The 25,193-nt window shown below is 39.4% G+C and overlaps 1 long non-coding RNA gene across 1 annotated transcript; it reads right to left on the bottom strand.

The window, feature by feature from the left end:
• Window positions 1-533: 533 nt before the first annotated feature.
• LOC115509704 lies at window positions 534-23,405 on the bottom strand. The gene is made up of 3 exons (XR_003967463.1): window positions 23,395-23,405; window positions 6,669-6,672; window positions 534-666 (listed from the first exon to the last, which is right to left on the bottom strand). It is a non-coding gene; the product is annotated as an uncharacterized LOC115509704 (long non-coding RNA).
• Window positions 23,406-25,193: the final 1,788 nt, after the last annotated feature.

Raw genomic sequence — 25,193 nt, 5'->3', positions numbered from 1 at the left:
AGATCAAGGAACTAAAAAATAGTCATGACAAATTAAGAAATGTTGTAAATGAGGTGCAAAATAAACTAGATGTGGTGACAGTGAGGATGGAAGAGGCAGAGGGGAGGATAAGTGAAATAGAAGGTAAAATTATGGAAAGTGATGAAGCTGAGAAAAAGATAAAAAAATAATACTAGACCACAAGGGGAGAATTAGAGAACTAAGGGATTCAATGAAACATAATAATATCCATATCATAGGAGTTCCAGAAGAAGAAGAGAGAGAAAGGGACAGAAGGTTTACTTGAATAAATCATAGCTGAGAACTTCCCCAATCTGGGGAAGGAAGCAGATAATCGAGGAGGCACAGACAACTCTCTTCATACATACTAGGAATGGGTCTTCTCCATGGTTTATCATACTGGAACTGACAAAATACAAAGATAAGGAGAGAATTCTGAAAGCATCTAGGTACAAATGAGCCTTAACCTACAAGGGTAGACACATAAGGGTAGTAGCAGACCTGTGCACTGAAACTTGGCAGGTTGGAAAAGAGTAGCAGGAAATATTCAATGTTCTGAATAGGAAAAATATACAGCCAAGAACCCTTTATCCAGCACGGCTGTGATTCAGAATAGGAGAGGTAAAGGTTTTCCCAGACAAACAAAAACTGAAGGACTTCATGATCCTGCAAGAGATCCAAAGGGGGACTCTGAGTGGAATGCTGCAAAGACTACAAAGGACCAGATACATCACCACAAGCATGAAACCTACAGATAACACGATGACACTAACTCCATGTCTATCAATAATAACACTGAATGTAAATGGGCTAAATGCTCCAGTCAAAAGACATAGGGTCAGAATGGATAAAAAAACAGGATCCGTCTATATTCTGTGTAGAAGAGACCCGTTTTAGACCTGAGTACACCAACAAACTAGATTTTAAACTAAAGGCTGTAACAAGAGATAAAGAAGGGCATTATATCATAATTACAGAATCTATCCATCAAGAAGAGCTAATAATTATGTTTATGCACCCAATTTTGAGGTACCCAAATATAATAATCAATTAATCACAAACATAAGCAATCTTACTAATAAGAATACAGTAATTGCATGTGACTTTAATACTCCACTTACAACAATGGACAGACAGCCTAGGCAGAAAATCAATAAAGAAACAATGGCCCTGAATGATACACTGGACCAGATGTACTTGACAGATACATTTAGAACTTTTCATCCAAAAGCAGCAGTATACACATTTTTCTCAAGTGCATATGGAACATTTTCCAAGATAGATCACATACTGGGTCACAAAACAGCCCTCAATAAATATAAAAGAATTGAGAACATACCATGCACATTTTCAGATCACAATACTATGAAACTTGAAATCAACCACAGGAAAAAGTTTGGAAAACCTCCAAAGGCATGGAGGTTAAAGAACATCCTATTAAAGAATGAATGGGTCAACCAGGAAATTAAAGAAGAAATTAAAAAATATGTGGAAACAAATGAAAATGAAAACACAATAATCCAAACCCTGTGGGATTCAGCAAAGGCAGTCCTAAGGGGAAAATACATTGCAATCCAGGCCTTTCTCAAGAAACAAGAAAAATCCCAAATATAAAATCTAAAAGCACACCTAGAAGAATTAGAAGCAGAACAACAAAGAAACCCAAAGGCCAGCACAAGGACAGAAATAATAAAAATTAGAGTAGAAATAAACAATACAGAATCCAAAAAAACACAAAAAAACAAAAAAAACAAAAAAACCAAACAAACGGTAGAACAGATCAATGAACCTAAGAGTTGTTTTTTTTACATAAACAAAATTTATAAACACCTAGCCAGCCTTCTCAAAAAGAAGAGAGGACCCAAAGAGATAAACTCATGAATGAAAAAGGACACATCACAAACAACACCACAGAAATACAAACAATTATCAGAAATACTACGAAAAATTATATACCAACAAACTGGACAACCTGGAAGAAATGGACAAATTCCTAGACATTAGGACACACTAGACACACACTACCAAAACTCAAACGGGAAGAAATAGAAAATTTGAACAGACCCCTCACCAGCAAAGAAATTGAATCAGTTATCAAAAATCTCCCCCAAAATAAGAATTCTGAGCCAGATGGCTTTCCAGGGGATTTCTACCAGGCATTTAAAGCAGAGTTAATACCTATCCTTCTCAAGCTATTCCAAAAAATAGAAACAGAAGGAAAGCTTCCAGACTCATTCTATGACGCCAGCATTATCTTGATTCCCAAACCAGACAGAGACCCCACAAACAAGGAGAATTACAGGCCAATATCCCTGATGAACATGGATGCAAAAATTCTCAACAAGATACTAGATTATTGAATTCAACAGCATGTAAAAATAATTATTCATCATGATCAAGTGGAATTTATTCCTGGGCTGCAGGGCTGGTTCAATATTTGCAAATCAATCAATGTTATACATCACATTAGTAAAACCAAGGAAAAGAACCATATGATCCTGTCAACAGATGCGGGAAAAACATTTGACAAAATATAGTATCCTTTCTTAATAAAAACCCTCAAGAAAGTCAGGATAGAAGGAACATACTTAAATATCAGAAAAGCCATATATGAAAAGCTCACAGCTAATATCATCCTCAACGGGGAAATACTGAGAGCTTTCCCCCTGAGATCAGGAACACAAAGGGATGTCCACTCTCACCACTGCTGTTTAACATAGTGTTGGGAGGGGCGCCTGGGTGGCTCAGCTGGATGGGCGTCTGACTTTGGCTCAGGTCATGATCTCACTGTTCATGGGTTCGGGTCCCACATCAGGTTCTGTGCTGACAGCTCAGAGCCTGGATCCTGCTTCCAATTCTATGTATCCCTCTCTCTTTCTCTGCCCCCTCCCACTCATGCTCTGTCTCTCTCTCTCAAAAATAAATAAACATTAAAAAAAAAATCTTATGGGAGCTGGCTAGGCTGAGGTTTATTTAAAAAAACATAGTGTTGGGAGTTCTAGCCTCAGAAATCAGACAACAAAATGAAATAAAAGGTATCCCAAGTCAAATTTTCACTTTCTGCAGATGACATGATACTCGACATGGCAAACCCAAAAGACTCCACCAAAAAGCTGCTAGAATGGATACATGAATTCAGCAAAGTCACAGGAACAAAATCAATGTACAGAAATCGTTGCATTTCTATACACCAATAAGGAAGCAATAGAAAGAGAAATCAAGAAATCGATCCCATTTACAATTGCACCAAGAACCATAAATACCTAGGAATAAACCTAACCAAAGATGTAAAAGATCTGTATGCTGAAAACTGTAGAAAACTTATGAAGGAAATTAAAGAAGACACAAAGAAATGGAAAAACATTTCATGCTCATGGATTGGAAGAACAAATATTGTTAAAATGTCAATACTACCCAAAGCAATCTACACATTCAATGCAATCCCAATCAAAATTGCGCTGGCATTCTTCTCAAAGCTAGAACAAATAATCCTAAAATTTGTATGGAACCACAAAAGACCCCAGATAGCCAAAGTATTGTTGAAAAAGAAAACCAAAACAAAAGGCATCACAATCTTGGACTTCAAGCTATATTACAAAGCTGTAATCATCAAGACAGTATGGTATTGGCACAGAAGTAGACACATGGACCAATGGAAAAGAATGGAGAACCCACAAAAGTATGGCCAACTAATCTTTGACAAAGCAGGAAAGAGTGTCCAATGGAGAAAAGACAGTCTCTTTAGCAAATGGTGCTGGCAGAACGGGATAGTAACATACAAAAGAATGAAACTGGACCACTTTCTTGCACCATACACAAAACTAAACTCAAAATGGATGAAAGACCTAAAGGTGAGACAGGAACCATCAAAACACTAGAGGAGAAAACAGGCAACAACCTATTTGACCTCAGCTGTAGCAATTTCTTTCTTGACACATCTCCAAAGGCAAGTGAAATACAAGCAAAAATGAACTATTGGGACCTCATCAAGATAAAAAGCTTCTGCACTGCAAAGGAAACAATCAACAAAACTAAAAGGCAACTGACAGAATGGGAGAAGATATTTGCAAATGACATATCAGATAAAGGATTAGTATCCAAGATCTATAAAGAACTTACCAAACTCAACACCCCAAAAACAAATAATCCACTGAAGAAATGGGCAAAAGACATGAATAGACACTTTACCAAAGAAGACATCCAGATGGCCAATAGACACATGAAAAGATGCTCAACATTACTCACCATCAGGGAAATATAAATCAAAACCACATTGAGACACCACCTCACTCTAGTCAGTGTGGCTAAAATTAACAACTCAGGAAACAATAGATGCTGGGGAGGATGTGGAAAAAAGGGAACCCTCTTGTTGGGTTCCTCTGTTTGTTGGTGGGAATGCAAAACTGGTGCAGCTGCTCTGGAAAACAGTGTGGAGGTTCCTCAAAAACTTAGCAGCACTACTAGGAATTTATCCAAAGGATACAGGAGTGCTGATCCATACGGGCACATGTACCACAATGTTTATAGCAGCACTTTCAACAATAGCCAAATTATGGAAAGAACCTAAATGTCCATCACCTGATCAATGGATAATGAAGATGTGGTTTATATATACAATGGAATACTACCTGGCTATGAGAAAGAATGAAATCGTGCCATTTGTAGCAACGTGGATGGAACTGGAGGGTATTATGCTAAGTGAAATAAGTCAGTCAGAGAAATACAGATATCATATGTTTTCACTCAACAGAAGACTACAGGGGAAGGGAAGGGGAAAAAATAGTTCCAAACAGAGAGGGAGGGAGGCAAACCATAAGAGACTCTTAAATACAGAGAAGAAACTGAAGGTTGATGGGGGGGTGAGGGAGAGGGGAAAATGGGTGATGGGCATTGCAGAGGGCATTGTTGGGATGAGCACTGGGTGCTGTATGTAAGCAATGAATCACTGGAATTTACCCCCAAAACCAAGAGCCTACTGGATACACTATATGTTAGCCAACTTGATAATAAATTATATTAAGAAAAAAAAGATAAATCAATTTTGTTCAAGAAGAGTAAAGTAGAAGAAATCACTTTACCTGATATTATGGCTTTCTATATAGCTATATTTTTCCTTTCAAGTTTTTATTCAAATTCCGGGTAGTTAACATATCATATAGCTATATTAATCAAGGCATTGTCATATCAATGGAGAGATATGTACATAGATCAATGGGATAAAATGGATAATCTAGAAAAATATCCACACAAAGATGCCCAAGTGATTTTTTGACAACATTGCAAAAGAAATTCAGTGGAGAAATTCAGCACCTTTTCTACAAATGGTATTGGAGCAACTGGGCATCCATGGGCCAAAAAATAAACCTTGACTTTAACCTTGTACCTTATAAAAAATTAACTCCAAATGGACCACAGACTTAAAGCTACACAATTTACAGAATAAAACACAAGAGAAAATCTTTAGATCCTCGATCCTGGTGAAGAGTTTTTAGGTTTATCACCAAAATATACAACCGATAAAAGGAAAAACGAATACTTAGGCCTCATCAAAATTAAAAACTTTATTCTTCAACAGTATGAAAAGTATCAGAAGAGGATTAAAATCTGGGAGAAAATTTTGTAAACCATATATCTAACAAAGGCCTTGCATCTAGAATATATAAAAAAACTCTCAAAACTCATCAGTAAAAAAAAAAAAAAATCCAACTAGAATATGGACAAAAGAATGAAGAGACGTTTCACCAGAAAGGACATACAAATGGCAACTAATCATGTGAAACAATGTTTAATATCATTAGCCACTATGGAAATGCAAATTAAAGCCACAATGGGATACTACCACCTACCTATCAGAATGGCTAAGATGAAAAATAGTGACAGCATCAAATTCTGGAAGGATTCACAGAAACTGAATATTCAGATATTGCTAGTAGGAATCTAAAATGGTACAAGAAGGGGCACCTGGGTGGCTCAGTTGGTTGAGAGTCTTACTCTTGATTTCGGCTCAGGTTGTGGTCTCATGGTTGTGGGAACGAGCCCCATGTTGGGTTCCACACTGAGCATGGAGTCTGGTTAAGATTCTCTCTCTCTCTCTCTCTCTCTCTCTCTCTCTCTCTCTCTCTCTCTCCCTTTGTCTCTCTGTCACTCATGCACTCATGTGCTCTCTCTTTCTCAAAAAAAAAGTTACAAACATTCTGGAAACCAGTTTGGCAATTTCTTATAAAACTAAACATGCAACTACTATATACGTAGCAATTGTACTTCTGTACATTTATCCTAGAGAAACAAAAACTTATGTTTACAAAAAAATCTGTGCATAGAGGCTTTATTAGAATAGCTTAAAACTACGGGGCGCCTGGGTGGCGCAGTCGGTTAAGCGTCTGACTTCAGCCAGGTCACGATCTCGCGGTCCGGGAGTTCGAGCCCCGCGTCGGGCTCTGGGCTGATGGCTCGGAGCCTGGAGCCTGTTTCCGATTCTGTGTCTCCCTCTCTCTCTGCCCCTCCCCCTTTCATGCTCTGTCTCTCTCTGTCCCAAAAATAAAAATAAAAAAAAAACGTTGAAAAAAAATTAAAAAAAAAAAAAAAAAAAAAAAATAGCTTAAAACTAGAATCAACCTATATGTCCTTCAATTGGTTAAGCAAACTGTGGTACATCCGTATCATGGAACACTACTACTCAGCCATTAGAAGGAATGAACTATTGATACACATAACAACCTGAATGGTCCTCAAGGGCAATATGCTGAATGACAAAAGCCAACCTCAAAAGGTCTCATATTATATGATTCTATTAATACAATTATTCTTGAAATAACATAATAATAGTGATAGAGATTAGTGGTTGCTAGGGGTTAAGGAAGAGATGAGGAGATGAGGCTGCTTGTTTTCATAAAAGGGTAGCATGAGGGAGATTTTTGTGGTGATAGAGCAATTCTGTATCTTGATTGTGGTAGAGTTTCATGAATCCATGTGTCTCCCCCAGTTGTAACAGCTTGTGTAACTAGTATTATTGAAACCAGAAGTCAGGATACTGACATTGGTATAATCCACAGAGTTTATTCAGATTTCACCAGTTTTGTGTGTGTTTGTGTGTGTGTGTGTGTGTGTGTGTGTGTGTGCATGCATGCGTGTGTAGCTCTGTTGAGTGCAGTTAAAAAACAGACTAAAATTTTTCAATAGGTGTTTTCAACAAACTTCAAATTTGGGTCATTTACTGTTTCAGTCATCACTAGTTAAAAACAATTGCAAGTATACATCTTTGTGTACAAATCTTGCCCATGTTTTGACCTATTTCTTAATTTGGAATTTCTAGTTAGTGGAATTTCATAGTCTTAGAGCAAGGAAGAACATTTTAACATTTGAGCTGTTTGAACTGGGATGGGCTTTCCAGGGAGCTAGTTGGGGCATTGTCATTGGTGAAGGTCAAGTACTGGCAATGTGGTCACCTGTTAGGAATGCTATAGAGGAGATGCCCATGTTAGTTGGACCAGGTAGCCTCTAAGGTCCATGTACAACGCAGAGTCCAGTGTGGACTGTGTTACAGGCTACCCTATGCAATGGGGATAAAACTGAATGCATGACCCTTCTCCTCAAAACTGCTCCTCCTCTTAGACTCTCTGCCTTAACAGATGACATCACAATCTCACTGCTCACAGGGACTCACCTCAGATACCTCCCATTCATTTATCCTGTTTCTGCCCCTAGCAGTCACCAGGTACTTGGAATTGCAGCCCCCCAAATATTTCTCATCTCTGTTGCTCCTCTCCTTCCTGTCTAGCCCGTTTTTTAGCCTCCAGTCTCTGCCCTTCCCCTACTGCTCTATAGACCTCCACTAATACACCCTTCAAACTATAGTCTGAATGAGTTAAGGAAAAGCATGAAAGATGCTAACTCATTTTTAACACTTACTTGCTATCACAGTTTCTGTCTTTTTAAACTTTTTTTTAAAAAGCCTTCCACGTAGGTCAAGGAAGGTGTTGGGGGGAGGTGCTGGGGAGGAGAGGAAAAAACTTGCTGGTATCCCAAACTGTAAGCTGTAAGCTCCTTGAGGGCAGGGTCTGGGCCTGGAAGACCTTTAAACCTGACAGCTTGGAGGGGCACCTGGATGGCTCAGATGGTTAAGCATTTGATTCTTGATTTGGGCTGAGGTCATAATCTTATGGTTCATGAGATCAAGTCCTGTGTCGGTCTCTGTGCTGGTGGTGTGGAGCCTGCTTGGGATTCTCTCTCTCCCTTTCTCTCTGCCCCTATCCTGCTAGCGCTCTTAAAATAAATAAACTTAGGGGCACCTGGGTGGCTCAGTCGGTTAAGCATTGACTCTAGATTTTGGCTTAGGTCATGATCTCACGGTTCATAAGTTCAAGCCCCATATCGGGCTCTGTGCTGGCAGTGTGAGGTCTGCTTGGGATTCTCTCTCTCTCTCTCTCTCTCTTTCTGCCCCACCCCAGCTCGCTATCTCTCTCTCAAAGTAAATAAATAAACTTAGAAAGAAAGAAAGAAAGAAAGAAAGAAAGAAAGAAAGAAAGAAAGAAATGAATAAAGTAAATAAAATAGGAAATAAATAAACTTAGAAAGAAAGAAAGAAAGAAATGAATAAAGTAAATAAAGTAAATAAAATAGTAAATAAACTTAGAAAGAAAGAAAGAAAGAAAGAAAGAAAGAAAGAAAGAAAGAAAGAAAGAAGTAAACTTCAACACCCGACAGCCTGGAACACTAGCCATTTGTCAGGTATGGCCCCAAGTTTACTGTGAAGCCCTCAACAACCCAGGAGGTAGTGTTATCATCATTGCTGTTTTACAGATAAGGAAACTGGGGTACAGAAAGCACTAAAAAAAAATCAAAGACCAGCTTACACTGGAATGTTGTTATCAAATCAAATTTTAAGAAATGAAAAATTGCACAATTAATGTTGAAGCTTTGTTATACACTAAGGCACACCAATTATTGGGGCTTATCCCCAGTTTAAACATTTTTTATTATCCTTTGCACCATTTTTCATTTTCAGTGACGTTAGTCACTTAGAGGGCATATCTAAACTCTCTGTTGGCTACAACAAGTAAACACTGTAATGCTGACATGGGACGAAAGATACACATTAGTTTTAATTGGCATTTGTATTTTATTTTAAGAGTTTATTTTGAGAGAGAGAGAGCACGCTAGCCAGGGAGGGGCACAGAGAGAGGGAGAGAGAGAATCCCAAGTAGGCTCTGCACTGTCAGCAGTCTGCCACAGAGTTCAACGGAGGGCTTGAACTCACAATTATACCATGACCTGAGCTGAAATCAAGAGTTGGATGTTTAATCAACTTAGCCACCCAGCTATTTGTATTTTAAAATGGGATAGATTATGTAGAAAAAGTGTTAATCAAAGACATTAGGAGCTAAAAAAGAAAGAAAAGAACCTAAAAACAGGAATAATCATAGACTGATCAGGAGTGGGAAGTCTTTCAAAGATTGGGTAGGAACTGCATGTGTGTCTGTCGTTTGCTCCCATTCCTGTGATACAGTAATAATTAAATTAATGGTGAAAGTTTCTAGAGTTGCAATCATTGTCACTGGAGCATTCAACCTCCCGCCCAGGCTCTCACTGACCCACAGTTTCCCTGGGAACCTTACCATCCAGGGTAACCTGACCATACAGACTGCTAGCCTCCCACATCTCCAAGCTAGCTCTGATTCTAAAAACCTTTCAGCAACATGGTTTGAGTCAGGGTGTGTATTTAGTATCCTAGGGCTGCCATAATAAAGTACCGCAAACTAGTTGTCTTGGAACAACAGAAATGCCTTGTTGCATAGTTCTTGAGTCTGAAAATCCAAAATCAAGGTGCTGACAGGGGCATGTTTCCTCTGGAACCTGTAGGGAGAGATCTTTCCTTGCTTCTTGCTAGCTTCTGGTGGTTTGCTGACAATCTAGTTCCTTGACTTGTAGGTGCATTTCTCTAATATTCTGTCTTCACATCACCCCTTTCCTCTGTTGGTCTCTGTGTCCAATTTTTCCCCTTTTATTAGAACACCAGTCATGTTGGATTAGGGCCCACCCTAGTGACCACATTTTAACTTGATTACATTTGCAAAGCCCCTATTTCCAAATAAGATCACATTCTGCCATACTGGGGGTTAGAACTTCAACATAGCTTTCTTGTGGGGAAAACAATTCAATCCATAACAAGCCGTTAGGTCCAAGGTTTCTGTTACATGTTATGTTCTTGCTTCCTACACTTATGGAACTGAGAGGGTTCCATGGTACTGCCTTCCTCAAAATCATCTCCATCTTTGGGCAGTTTGGTTGGGTGCTGCCTGGGGAAGCCTGCCCGGCACTCTGCTGCTATGATATCAAGTGCCTTGGATCCCAGATGTCACAGCAGGCAGGGGTTCCTCCATGTAACTAATGCATCTGATGGCTCACCATGGGTGGAGGGACAACCCAGAAGACCTCTGGGCTCATCTTATTAGTTTTCCTTACTTTCCCTTCAGTCTGAACGCTTTCTATTTTAATCCTATTGTTCTTACAATCCTCCTTAATTCTTTTTGGGATGAAATAAAGTATAAAAGTAAATTAAATGAATGGCAATTCTCTGCTTAATTAAATAGCAGCACAAGGGCAGTCTGTGATTTCTAAGGACTGTGTTGTCATGACAACCACAAGGCGCTGCCTCCTCCACTTGGCCCTTCCCCAACCCCCATTACTAAGTCTAGCTCATCCACATGCCTCAGCCTGGCCTCCACCCTTCTAAGAGGCCATCTCTGAGCAACAGATAGAACTACAGGGTTCTTCATGTGCCATCCCACCCCCACCCCCAAATCCTGGTCTCCTTCTGTTGCTATACTCACCTTGTGGAAGTCCCAGTTGCCTGTTTAATTCTGTCTGTCTGTCTGTCTGTCTGTCTCTCTCTCTGGACAGTAGGCTTCTCAAGGACAGGGATCACTTCATCATTTATTTCTACAAACACCTAATTCAGAACTTTGCCTTCAGGGAGTCACCAGAGCAGTAGATGGAACACCAGCACTTAGGGCTCCTGAAGGCTTACTTCTGGAGCTACCATCACATGTTGCCAGATGTACCTATTAAATTTAAAATTAAAATTGAATTTAAGTTTACTGAAGTTAATTAAAAGCAAAACTCAGTCCCACTAGCCTCATTTCAAGTGCTTAATAAGCTACATATGGCTAGCAACTACCACATGGGACAACAAGGCTGTAGAGCATTTCCATCATCACAGAAAGTTCTACTGGACAGAGCTGGTCTCAAGGAACCCATAACCAGTGCCCCCTGAGGATACTCTTGGTGTTTGTCGATTGCAATCCTAGCCTATCAGAATTACACCTACTAGTGTTAGCCTTGGGAACAAAAGAGAAAATGCAAGCAGTATATCCCTCTGTTAGGACCATGAGCTAATGGCCCCTCACCAAAGAGAGCAACATGAGTGGCATGACATATTTCCCCACCAATCCCTAAACAAGCCTGGACATTTCTGTCTCTGTGTTTTTGCACATGCTGTTCCTCTGTCTAGAATGTCTACTCTAACAAGAATTCCTTAAGTCTTACCTATTCTTCAGCTGTAACGTAAGTGTATATGCCTTTGTCTGCATAAATGCTTTCTTCCCCTGTCCTCAGTAGTGTGTGTGTGTGTGTGTGTGTGTGTGTGTTTGTGTGTGAAATCTTCCTTCTCACATTACATCCTATATATTATTATGTAGTGGCATCAGAATCTATGAGCAGATTATGTTCTATAATTAGCACAGAGGGCAAAAATCAAGTAGAACCAAAACTGCCCTTGAAATTCTCTTAAATCTGCCATAGAACATGCATTCTTGGTTTCATTTATACAGCTCCATACAGAACTTTTTTAGGGACACTGAATCATAAATACAACTGAGACAGACTAAGAAGGAAGCAGTAGGAGGAAGGTCCATAAGCAGATACTCAGACATACAAACCATCTGCCCTTTAAGACAGCCACAACATCCCTGGCAGGGGAGGGACATTCTATATTGCCCCTGATGGAGAATTATTTTCTCTAGTGGTTCTTCAGGTATGCTATGTGGGGCCAGCAGCATCAGCATCACCTGGGAACTTGTTAGAAATGCAAGTTTGGGGACCCCACCCAGACCTACTTGATCGGAAACTCTGACCAACAAACTCTCCAGGTGATTCTGCTGTGAGTTAAATTTGAGAACCACTGGTTCACTCCTCTGGCACTAACATGCAGTCTCTGTAGCTTAGTACAGATCGATGAATTTGTTTGCTATGTGAGGATGATGTTACAGTGAGGATGAAACATGCCAGGCTCTAAGCTGTGAACCACAACTAAGGGCCTAGCATGTTGTGGGAGCTTCATACATTTTTGCTGGATTGTAATCTAACAGCACTACAATCTGAGCGCTGTTTTCTTTAACTGTGTGTGACTCTTTGAACAATGTCATTCCTACTCCTTCAGATATTGGTCTCCTCTCAGAGCAAGTAGGAGAGGGGTTCGGTTTTAAAGTCTCCTGAGAACCTAAGGGCATGGAAGATACACAGCACATTTTCTGCCTGCAGGGGCTTTCTCACTCATTCTCACAATCAAAAGCTCTGCAAGGAGGCAGGTGAGGTCATTACTGTGGGAGAGGAGGGGCAGGACTACTGGCGGAGCTTGTGCTGTGTTGCTAGCACTGTTTGTTCTAAGGGCTTTCCATGTAACTAAGCAGTCCTCACAACAACCCTATGAGGGCAACATGGACATCATTCCCAACTCACACAGGAAAAATGCAAGCAGAGAGGGGTTACATAACTCACTCACAACTGGCTAGTAGGAGGTAGAGTTGAGATTTGAAACCAGTCTGGCTCCAGTTTCTGAGATCTAAAGACTATCATCTACTTCCTCTCATACAGAGCTAAGTGAACTTTAAAAAGGGATGTCCAGCGGCACCTGAGTGGCTCAGTCAGTTAAGCATCCAACTTTGGCTCAGGTCATGATCTCACGGTTTGTGGATTTGAGCCCTGGGTCAGGCCGTGTGCTGACAGCTCAGAGCCTGGAGCCTGCTTCAGATTCTGTGCCCGCCTCTCTCTCTGCCCCTCCCCTGCTCACACTCTATCTCTCTCTCTCAGAAATAAACATAAAAATTTTTTTTATTTTAGAAAAAAAGGGATGTCCTGTAGGGAACATAGGGAGCATACTAATGTCCAGCCATGGGGAAAATGCTAAATGAATTCTGTGGGATCCATGGAATGGCATACTACATGGTTGTTAAGGATGCTGCCACAGGATTTACTTTGTCCAAAAAGAAGATGCTTTGGATCTAAAAACAGTGTGTACACACCCTGCTTTCACACACATACACACACACACACATTATGGAAGAATAATGTATGTATAGAAAAAAGACTGGAAGGTCACTGTAATCATTTCAGAGAGCTGATATATTAGATGATCACAAATTCAGGGGCTCATAACAACGGAGACTTACTCTCTCACAGTTTTCTGGAGGCCAGAAAGCTGAAATCAAGGTGTTGGCAGAGCCATGCTCTCTCTGAAGGCTCTAGGGAGGAAATTTCCTTCTCTTATAGCTTCTGGTGGTTGACAGCAGTCCTGGGTACTCTTGGCTTGTAGATGCATCACTTCAGTCTCTGCCTCCACCTTCATGTAACCTCTCCCCTGTGTGTCTGTTTCTGTGTCTATGTTTTCTCTTCTTATAAGGACATCAGTTATTGGATTAGGGCCCATCCAGTATGACTTCATCTGAAGTTAACCGAGCACATCTGCAAACACTCTATTTCCAAATAAGGTCACATTCTGAGGTTCCAGATGAACATGAATTTTGGAGACACTATTTGAGTATAGTCTGCCCTCTGGCACCCAAAAATTCAAGTCTGTCCCACATGCAAAGTACACTCACCCCATCCTAAGACTCTCAAAGCCTTCCTCCATTCCAGCATTAACTTTAAGTCCCAATTCTCATTAAAAAGTCCCAAATCTTATCTTCTAAAATATCTCAATCAAGTATGAGTGAGACTCTAGGTATGATCCATCCTGTGCAAAATTCCCCTCTCTCTGTGGATCTGTGAAAACTAGAAAACAAGTAGTCTACTTCCAAAGTACAATAATGGAATAGGCGGAGGACAGGCAGGAGCATGCCCAATATACCACTGCCCTAACCTCCACAGCTGCTGCCCCTTGACACTCAGTATATAAGATGTCCAGGACCACACCTCCACCAGAGCTGTCCCAGAAGAACCGAAGCCTTCACTACTGCTTTACGGTTTATTCCATCCCTGAGGATGATCACCTCATCCTGTTCACTTTTGTGTTCTAGTTCTTCTTCTCCTTCTCCTTCTTCTCCTTCTTCTCCTTCTTCTCCTTCTTCTTCTTCTTCTTCTTCTCTTCTTCTTCTTCTTCTTCTTCTTCTTCTTCTTCTTCTTCTTCTTCTTCTTCTTCTTCTTCTTCTTCTTCTTCTTCTTCTTCTTTTTTAGTAGTCTTCATGCCCAGCATGGAGTCCAACTCAGGGCTTGAACTTCTGGCCCTGAGACCAAGGCCTGAGCTGAGATCAAGAGTCAGAAGCTTAATTGACTGAGCCACCCAGGTGCCCTATGTTTTAGTTCTTCTATTGATGTGTCTAATTAAAAAAAAAAACTTAAGTCACATGCTTTGCAGCTTTTTGTGCTGGCAGTTGATTAAAATTGTGCTGAGTGAGTCAATTTTTTAAATTAATTTATTTATTTTTGAGAGAGAGAGAAAACATGAGTGGGGAGGGGCAGAGAGAGAGGAAGGGAGAGAGAATCTGCTGACAGCGCAGAGCCTAACTTGGGGCTCAAACTCACAAACTGTGAGAGCATAACTGAGCCCTCCCAGGTGCCCCTGAGTGAGTCACTTTGAAGTGTTGACTATATTACATTATTTGAGGCACAGATATTTACAACAGTTTGTGAAATTGCACAATTTTGTTATCATGAGGTATATTTCTCTAGCTTGTGAATGCTTTTTATCCTGAATTTTTAACTTGTTTCCAATAAAGATTGTTATCCCTTTGTTTTTGCTTTTTGTTTTGTTTGTTTACCTTTATTTGTTACCCTTTGCCGAGTTGGTCTTTGAACATTTTTTTCCAATTTTTAACATTCCTGAGTGCTTTGTTTGAGAGGTATATTGCTTATATGTGGGTGTATTTGTGTATATTAGAACAATGGATTTTTTGTAACCTGATGTTGTTTTCTTTAAAAAAAATTTTTTTTTACATTTATTTATTTTTGAGAGACATGTCGGGGAGGGACAGAGAGAGGAGACTCAGAATCCGAAGCAGGCTCCAGGCTCCAAGCTGTCAGCACAGAGCCCAATGCAGGGCTGGAACTCACAAACTGTGAGATCATGACCTGAGCCGAAGCTGGACGCTTAACCGACTGAGCCACCCAGGTGCCCCTAATATTGTTTTCTTGTTAATAGGAGACCTATTTATATTTTTTAATTTAACTAATATCTTCAGTCTAAATTCTGTCATTTAATGCTATGCTTTTTGTTTTGATAGCTTTTTAAAAATCTTACACTATGTTGTCTGACATTTTGTGTTCCTGTGTGTGTGTGTGTGTTTCAAATACTTAGAAGACACATATTTTGTTCTGGTGGATTCTTTTTATTTTTTTATTTTATTTTTTAAATGTTTATTCATTTTTGAGAGACAGAGACAGAGCAGGGAAGGGGAAGAGAGAGGAAGACACCGAATCCAAAGCACGCTTCAGGCTCCGAGCTGTTGGCACAGAGCCCAATGTGGGGCTCGAACTCAGGAGCCATGAGATCATGACCTGAGCTGAAGTCGGATGCTCAACCGACTGAACCACCCAGGCGCCCCTGGTGGATTCTTTTTAAAGTAAACCTTTTTATTGAGGTGTCATGTTATGATCAAGTTTATGCTGGCCTCTTAACATTTTTCCTCCGGAAAAGTTTGTGCATTGATGTTTGAAGACATTTCCCACTGAAGCCATCAGATCTCGGAATTTTCTTTGTGAAAAGAGTTTTAATTATAATTCAAGTTTATCTATTTATTTATTTTAACGTTTATTTATTTTTGAGACAGAGAGACACAGCATGAACGGGGGAGGGGCAGAGAGAGAGGCGAGACACAGAATCGGAAGCAGGCTCCAGGCTCTGAGCCATCAGCCCAGAGCCCGACGCGGGGCTCGAACTCGCGGACTGCGAGATCGTGACCTGAGCTGAAGTCAGACGCTCAACCGACTGAGCCACCCAGGCGCCCCAATTCAAGTTTATTTAATATAGGACTATTTGTATTTTCTATTCTTAAGACAATTGTGTTTTGAAAAATTGTGTTTTTCAAGGAGTTTTTCCATTTCATCTACGTGGTTAAGTATGTTGTAAAGCTATTTTATATATATTTTCATTCTTTTTAATGTTTACAAAATCTTTATATTGGTGTTTTTATGTGTTTTTTTCTGTTTTCATTGGTCCTTAAAGATTACCAATTTTATTAGTCCAAAAACTAACTTTGGACTTTATTTTTTTTTTCCTGTATTGTATATTAATTGATCAGTTTTTTCTTTCTGTCCTTTTTGTTTTAATGATCTTGTCCTAGATTTTTTGGAAATTGTTAAAAGATAAACTGGGGCATATTAAACTCTTAGGAGTTTGAATAAAAATTGATTGAGATAAGTTGGTGCCAAATTGGAAGTGTTTAGGAGTGTTCCACTTACAGGAGCTAGGGAAGACTTTCGTAGAACAGAGTCAGAAGCCAAGCAAGGAAATTATTTGATTGGCTATAGCTTAAGCATTTGCCTTATTTGGAAAAGCCCGGTGGCTATTTGTGATTGGTTGTTTGTAGGTTTTGATTTCTTAAGTTGAGGCATTTCCAAACTTAGGTTTATTTTGCTTTGGTAGGCTGCTGAGGAATTAGAAGTGCCTTAGTCTAAAGACCTCCTTGTTTATTTAATTAAACAAAATGGATGCTTACATAATTGACTCAGCCTTTTTTCTCTTATAATATATGGATTTAAGCTGTGAGTTTCGCTCTAAGTATGGCTTTAGCTGAGTGTCACATTGTTTATTTTCATTGTTATCTAATTTTAAATATTTCACATTTTCCATTGTAATTTCTACTTTGACCTCTAGGTTATTCAGAATAATCACGTTTTCCTGTTAAATTGATCCTTTTACTATTATGAAATGGTCTTATTTATCTATAACAATAGTTCTTGTCTTAAACTCTACTTTACTGTTATCAGTATAGCTACTACAGCTTACTTTTAGTTATTATTTATATCATATATTTTTTCTGTCCTTTTTGATTTAATCTTTCTGGGTCTCTATATTTTAAACATCTCTTTTAAGCAGTGTAGAATTTGATTCATTTTAATCAAGACTGGGAGTCTTTTTATCTTTTAATTATTCAGTTCCTTTACATTTAATGTAATTACTGATATACTTGGGTTTAAATCAACTAAATTATTATTAATTTTTCCCATTTTTCTGTATTTTCCTTGTTTCTTTATGTTTCTCCTTTCTTGGCTTCTTTTAGCTAAGATTAACTTTTTGGGGTGTGTTTTTGTTATATCATTCCATGCTCCTTCTTTTGTTGTTACACTATCTTTTATTATTTGTTTACCTTAGAGATTGCAGTATTCTTCTTTGACTTTTTTGAGTCTTCCTTAAATTAATATTTTCACCACTTTTCAGACAGTGCAAAGACCTTAGCACACTTCCATTCTATTACCTTCTATTTAACTTTTGTATTATTGTTGTCATGTATTTTAATTAAACATATATTTTAAACTCCTCAAGGGAAGAAAAAACTCTTTTAAACTCAATATTGATTATATTTATCCTCATTTTTACTTTTCTGCTTTTCCTCACCTCTTCCTGCACCTCCAGATGAGATCAATTTCCATCTGGCTTTTAAAAAGTAGAAGGAAGACCTTTTAGTTCTCAATTAGGTACTCTCCTGGTAAATACAGACTCTAAGGATTTTCGATTTTGTTGTTTTTTTATTTTTTTATTTGAAAATGACTTTATCTCATCTTCATTTTTGAATGCTATTTCCCCTGGAGACAAAATTCTAGATTGGCAGTTAAATTCTTGCAGTACTTGAAAGATGACAATGTATTTCTTTGGGCTTTCCTAATTTCTGTTGCAAGTCATCTGGAAGTGTTATTGTATCTTTGAATGTAAGGTGTTTTATTCTCTTTTTCTAACTAAGAAATTTTTTAAAGATGTTCCCTTTATCTCTGTTTTTCAGCCTTTGATGATATGCCTAGGTATGGTTTACTTTGTATCCTGCTAGGATTCTTCAATCTGTGACTTGATATTTACCATTATGTTTAGAAAATTATAAGCCATATTCTCTGCTGTCACATTCTCTTTCTTCTCTATTTGTGGGACTTGAATTCTGTGTACATCAGACTTTTTCACCCAGATATCTCTTATGCCTTTTTCTATATTTGCTCTCCTTTGTTTTTTGTTTCAGAATTTCAACTTGGATATTTCCAATTAACCTATTTTCCAATTTCCTAACTGCCTCTTCTGTGTCTAATCTGCTGTTTTTCTCATAGGAAGATTGATCTGATACAAACTACTGCATCATAACTGGAAATATCTCTAAATCACTAAAAATTCTTTTGTCATTTTAATTTCATTTGCTTCCTTTTCTCAATTCTCTCTTCTGGTTTATTTTTTTGCTGTGTTTTCAGCTAAGTCTCTTTTTATGTGTGCTTTATCTATTTTATTTAGTCTTTGTTTCTGTAAATGTTTTGCTTTTTTTCCCCACTGCTTTCCTATGCTCTAGTAAGTCATATTCTATCTTTCTCTGTGCCTAACCTTATCTTTCCTGGGCTCTTAAATCTGTGATTTGTGCTCTTCTTTTTTATAAGCAAATACTTCATTCATTTCTAAGATTTCTGGTACTATGTTTAATCAACTTTTTATTTGTTCTATGGCAATAGCCTTTTTGGTAAATATTCATCTTCTACTTCCCCACTATTACATTCATCTTTTTTATGCTCTTTGTTTAGATTCTGTGATTTTAAAAAATTAATAATCTTTTATAAATAGATGAAATCTTCCTGGAGGTTTAAAGTGAAGAGGGGCTAGAGTCATTTCCCATGCTAAAGATGTTTGCATGTGTGAGAGTTCTTTTACCCTTTATTTCTCACTAGTTAGAAGAGCTAAGCAAGACAGGACTACTTACATTACCCTGCCTCACCAACAGAATGCAAATGTGGCCTGTGTCCTTCCTCATTCAGTTCCATCTTTCTTATTTGTCAAGACTTTGGATTTAACCACTCTACAGAATCTCGAGCTACAAACCTGTACACTGTTCCCATTGTTCCAAAAAGAAATTGTGGGTTTTGTACCTTAGGCTGTCATTTACTTTGAGGAACTAGGCTTTCTTGAATTTGACTGATGTTTCCAACTGTGGATATCCTCTCTTGTTGTCTTCCCATGTGACTACTTGACCTTCATTGCATTTGAAAGCCCTTTGTCATCTATTTCAGTTCAGGGTTATAAGTGTCCCCTAATTTCTTTTAAGGTAGAGCTTTGTTCCTGTTTCTTATTCTCCTTCTTACTTTTTGGAGCCTTTTTGGGAAATTGCCTTCTTTATTTTATTTACTTTGAGAAACAGACAGCACAAGTTGGGGCGGTGGGTGCAGAGTGATAGAGGGAGAGAGAGAATCCCAAGCAGACTCTGTGCTATAGCACAGAGCCTGACCTGGAGCTTAAACTCATGAAACTGTGAGATCATGACCTGATTTGAAATCAAAAGTCAGATGCTGGAACTAGAGGGTATTCTAAGTGAAATTAGTCAGTCAGAGAAAGACAAATATAATATGACTTCACTCATATGAGGACTTTAAGACAGAGAACAGATGAACATAAGGGAAGGGAAGCAAAAATAATATAAAAACAGGGAGGGGGACAAAACATAAGAGACTCTTAAATATGGAGAACAAACAGAGGGTTACTGGAAGGGTTGTGGGAGGAGGGATGGGCTAATTGAGTAAGGGGCAATAAGGAATCTACTCCTGAAATCATTGTTGCACTATATGCTAAACTAATTTGGATGTAAATTTAAAATATAATTTAAAAAAATCAGACGCTTAACTGACGGAGCCACCCAGATGTCCCTAAGAGTGCATTTTAAAACCAGAAATTTCACCCCAAGGGAGTCTTTTGCATACAACATTATTTTTAGTCTCAGTTCTGCATCACATATAACCTTTCAACAGTTATATTAAGTGGTGATTAAAGAACTGAATTCAAGTTTAAATTCATTCTTGCCTGGTGCTCCCAAATGAAAATAACTCAATTGAAATGACAATCAAATAATCACAAACTGTCACACATGGCTAAACATGCCTATGTGCAGTCAATGACAACTCCATCACAATGGGGTCATTTACCAGTGACAGCTGGTAAAAATGTGAAAATATGGGAAAATGGCTTATGTCATTTCAGGTGGGCATGAATAATGGTTAGGATCCAACAGCTTGATGAGGAAAGTAAGTTCCTTCCATGGAGTAGCATCAACTTTTGAAAAGGTTGAACTGTTAGAATGGATTTAAGAATCAAAGTGCACTAGGTAGCTCAGTTAGTTAAGTGTTAAACTTCAGCTCAGGTCATGGTCTCACAGTTCATGAGTTCGAGCCCTGTGTTGGGCTCTGTGCTGACAGCTCAGAGCCTTGAGCCTGCTTCAGATTCTGTGTCTCCCCAACCCCCTCTCTCTCCCTTCCCTGCTCATCCTCTGCCTCTCTCTGTCTCTCAAAAATAAATAAATGTTAAAAAAAGAAGAAGAAGAATCAAAGTGCAAATAGTCCAGTTGTGAAGGAAAATAGTTCCCTTTAATTCTATTATTTGATAGCATTCTCTCCACTTCTTCCCTTCTGTGTATAACCGGTGTGTGCTCTTCATCAGACATGCCTTGCACTTTCCCATATCTGTGCCATTTCTCATTATGATTCTTCCATTTGTAATTCTTCTTTTCTTAGATAATCAACTCTGCTGATAATAGTCCTGCTTATCCTTCAAAGCTCCACAGACCTATCCTGATTCCCCAACCAGATATGAACTTGCTTTCTACCTCTTAGACTGCATTTTTCACAATCTTTTCAGACCAGATACTACTCCCCAGGGAGGCAAGGGTTATTTACTCTGCCACCTCTACTCATCCCTCTGCCTTTGAGAACTTGCCTCTAAAACCGACCTTCAAACTCTTGTTCTCCTGGTTCCCTCTGTCTAATCAAAATTTCCATTCTCAATGGGATTCTCAACTTTGTTCTTATATAAGAAATGTTTCTTGCTGGAACTTTCAGATTCTGTCCCCAACTATGTCTTGCTTTTTCTAGCTCCTGGCTGAAAAAAATTTAAATTCCCTTGATACTGATGGAGTGTCAGAGTGATGGTGGGGTCCGGAGCCAAAGGTCAAGAAAGAATTCTTGAGACCTCTTTGGTGCAAAAAGGTGATTTTATTAAAGCACAGGGACAGGACCTGTGGGCAGAAAGAGCTGCACTAGGGTTGTGAAGAGTGACTGGTTATATTCTATGGAGTTGGGGAAAATAAAAATCAAGAGGAATTTTCTTAACAGGATTTTCATAAGTTAAAGAAGACTCACAGATTACTGGAGGCCTACCTATTGTCAAGCTAACACTGTTTTTCCCTATAGCAAAACATTGACATTAAGACAGTAAGGAGTTTCTGGAGAAATGTTATACTTTATTTGCCTCAAGTATTTGTCAATGGGCTGCAGGTTATAAGGAAATTTAATTTCACCTGCCATTTCCTTCTTGCCTTTGTTCCCCATATAGCTGTGGAGGGGAGGGTGATTTGGGGGCTATAGGTTTCTGGAGGTTAGGCTATTGATAAGATTGCCTTTTTCATGTAATTTACGAAGATATTTGTAAACTGATGGAGACTCAGGTCTTGCCTGACTGTGACCTTTATCAGTTAACCATTTGTTTTCCCCTTTCCTTTGTTCTTGGGCAGCCAGGAGTGCCTGAGGAATGTCACACATATCCCACCTGGGTGGGAGGGTTGGTTTGCAGGGTGTCAGCTTGCCTTATGCTCCCTCATCAATACTGCAGCATTGAGAAACCTATCAATAAGCTCCCAATTTCTAGAGCCTTTCATTTCAGTGGCCATCCCTGCTGCCCAGACCACAATCCTCCAGCTGCCACTGAACATCACTAGCTAGGATTTATTTAGCCTTTGAGTTGTGTCATCAACTTCATGGACACTGAATATTTTTCTTGGATTCTAACTCTGAGCGCTTCTTTCACACTCTACTCCTTGAGAGTAGATCTTGCAATGCCAAGCGCAGTGCCTTGCATGCAGAAGAGCTCAAAAGGTATTTACTTAGTGCTGTTTGAATAAGGCACTTTAAGGTGACTTGAGTACCATTGTGCCCCAGTACTGGACACATCTTGGGATGCTGTTCACGTGTATCCAGTTTCAAGTCCCCACTGCTGTCCACATGTATCCAGGTTCAAGTCCCCAAACTGTTGACAGTTTGATTTCAGAATGAAAAGAACCAAAAGTATCCCATCGGAACAGTGAATGTACATTTCCTGGATATACCTCCCAGCTGTGCCTCTAGGATCCCCCAGGCTCCCCTCCTGCCTCTTCCAATTTATACTTAACTATCCCTCACACCAGATTCCCCAAGCTAGTCTGTAGGCTCACTGGGGCCAGGAACTGACCCTTTTTGTATTCTGTATCTCACCAAGTCCTGAGCCCATGGCTGACCCAGAGTTAGCACTCCTTAAAGTTATGGGTTAACTGCTTTTATGCCCTCACTGTACCTTCCATTCCTGCTATGTTTGCCTTCTGTGGCTATCAGAATCTTTCCTCTCCCTTCTTTAAACTTCTGCCTGAATATTTAATGACATTGGCATTTTGAATATTGTTAATGGGTTTTTCTTTTATTGTTGATTATAGAAAGGGTAGAAGACAGAAGGGCCTGTGAAGGGATTAATGTCATGGTTAGTGGTCAGACAACTTTCTGTTTATATTCTGCTGTGTTAGTTATCTATTACTACAGAACCAGTTACCCCAGAGTGACCAAAAGCAACAAATATTTCTTATTCTGCATTTTCAGTGAAGTGGGAATTTGGGAACGACCTAGATGGGTGGTTCCAGCTTAGAATCTCTTATATACCTGCAGTCAGGATGTCAGCTAAGGCTTCAGTCATCTGAAGGCTTGACTGGGACTGAAGGGTTCACCTCTAAGATGCTTCACCCATGTGCCTATTGGCATGTGAGATTGCCATATGACATCCTTCATAGACTGCTTGGATGTCCTCATGACATGGCAACGAATTTCTCCAAGAGCAAGCGATCGAAGAAAGAAAAGGCAGAAGCCACATATCTTTTTAAGACTTAGTGTTGGAGGTGATATGCTAGCATTTCTGTCATATTCTCTTGGTCCCACAACCAATCCTGATTCAGAAGGACATGAATAACAAGAAGAAGGCTCATTGGAAGCTATCTTGGAGGCTAGCCTAGCACACCTATTTCCTTGGGTATGTCTTTGTATAAATTACCTAATCTCTCTAAGCCTCTGTTCCCTCACATGAAAAAACTAATACTTACCTCACAGCTATCTGTGAGGATTAAATGCTTATAAAATAGTTTGAACTGTTCCAGGATCTACCTCCCCTCACCTCCACCCTTATCCAGGACTCTTCCAGGTAAGCTGATTGTAGCCTCTCTCCCTGAAACCCTTCTGTCCTCCGCTCTCACCTCATCTCTCCATCCTCCTTCCTCTACACCAACAGAGGCTGGATTTTCTAACCTGGCCTCATTCTTCAAACCTCGCTTCTCCTAGACATAGTACTTATATTTCAGTACTCCACATACCTCGGGGTACCAAGCTTGGAAATCCAAAATTCAGGAAGAGTATTTTTGATATTTTTTCTCTCCCCTACCCTATCATGTTTCTGATTATTTGCTTGGGAGAAATGCCAGGAAAACAAAACAAACAAACAAACAAACAAAAACACTATTTAAGAAATTTTACCTTACCAGGGAGTTTAAATGGGATTTGGGAGGAGTGGCTCCTAACCGTGACTAGCTTCTGAGAGCAGATGATAGTCAATTTGAAAAGAAGGCTATCCTCTGGTTTCATTTTGGCAGTTTGTTAGGGCATTTCATAGGGTTCCCCTAACAAACTCCCACAGATTGAGTGGTTTACGAAAACAGAAATTGATTGTCTTAGTGTACTAGAGGCTAGGAGTCCAAAATGAAGGTGTCAGCAGGACCATACTCCCTCTGAAGCCTGTAGAGGAGTCAGTCCTTGATCTTCCTAGCTTCTGGTAATTTGCTGGAAATTTTTGGTGTTCCTTGGCTTGTAGCCGCATACCTCTGATCTCTGACTTCATCATAATGGGCATTCTGCCTGTGTGCCTGTGTCTTTACATAACTGTTTTCTTATAAGGATACCAGTCATATTGGATTAGGAGCCCATTCTACTCTAGTATGACCTCACCTTAATTAATTACATCTGCAATGACCCTATTTCCAAATGAAGTCACATTCTGAAGTGCTGGGGGTTAAGACTTCAACACATCTTTTTTGGGAGGACACAATTCAACCCATAATACTGGGGAGGGACAGGGGCAGGCCCTGGATGGGGTAAGGGCTCTCCTTGGGTAGAAAGCACATGGATAAACTCATGTAGTTATAAAACATTTCTCCCATTGATGCCAACAGGGATTTGCCTAAGGATGGTGTGGGATGAGCCAGTGGGGTGGATGGTCCTAAGGTGTCATGGGTAAAGGGATAGGAGGCTGTGGGATCTGGATGACACAAAGTGAATCAAAGACAAAGGTTAGACTATGAAAAGGAAAATAATCCCTAATAGAAGCTGAGATAAGCAGGGAACAAAGAATGCAAAGAAATTAGTGTGCTTGGATTCCCAGGTACTCTTCTAAATGGAAATATTTGAAAAGTGATATAATTAGTTAGGATAGCAGGAAAAGGGGACCCCAATGAGACACTTTGCATTGTTTGTGTATGTGCTAGTTATGGAAACAGATTTCCTGGAGTATGTTCTTGGGAACTTCTGGAGATAGGGTATGTTGTCAGGGAACAGTGCAGAGAAACATCTAATCTTTTTGGAAAGTTTTTATAGAACAATATTTTTCTATGGTGGAAGGCAAAGATTGGTACCTATGTGCTCTGCATGGAGGCCTCCTCTGCTAATTCTTATAGTCTCATCTCCTTGCTCAA

Source organism: Lynx canadensis, chromosome A3, assembly GCF_007474595.2.
Source record: "Lynx canadensis isolate LIC74 chromosome A3, mLynCan4.pri.v2, whole genome shotgun sequence".
Classification (NCBI taxonomy): Eukaryota; Metazoa; Chordata; class Mammalia; order Carnivora; family Felidae; genus Lynx; species Lynx canadensis.
The sequence above is the reverse complement of the archived record's forward strand: the minus strand, read 5'-3'. Positions and strand labels throughout refer to the sequence as shown.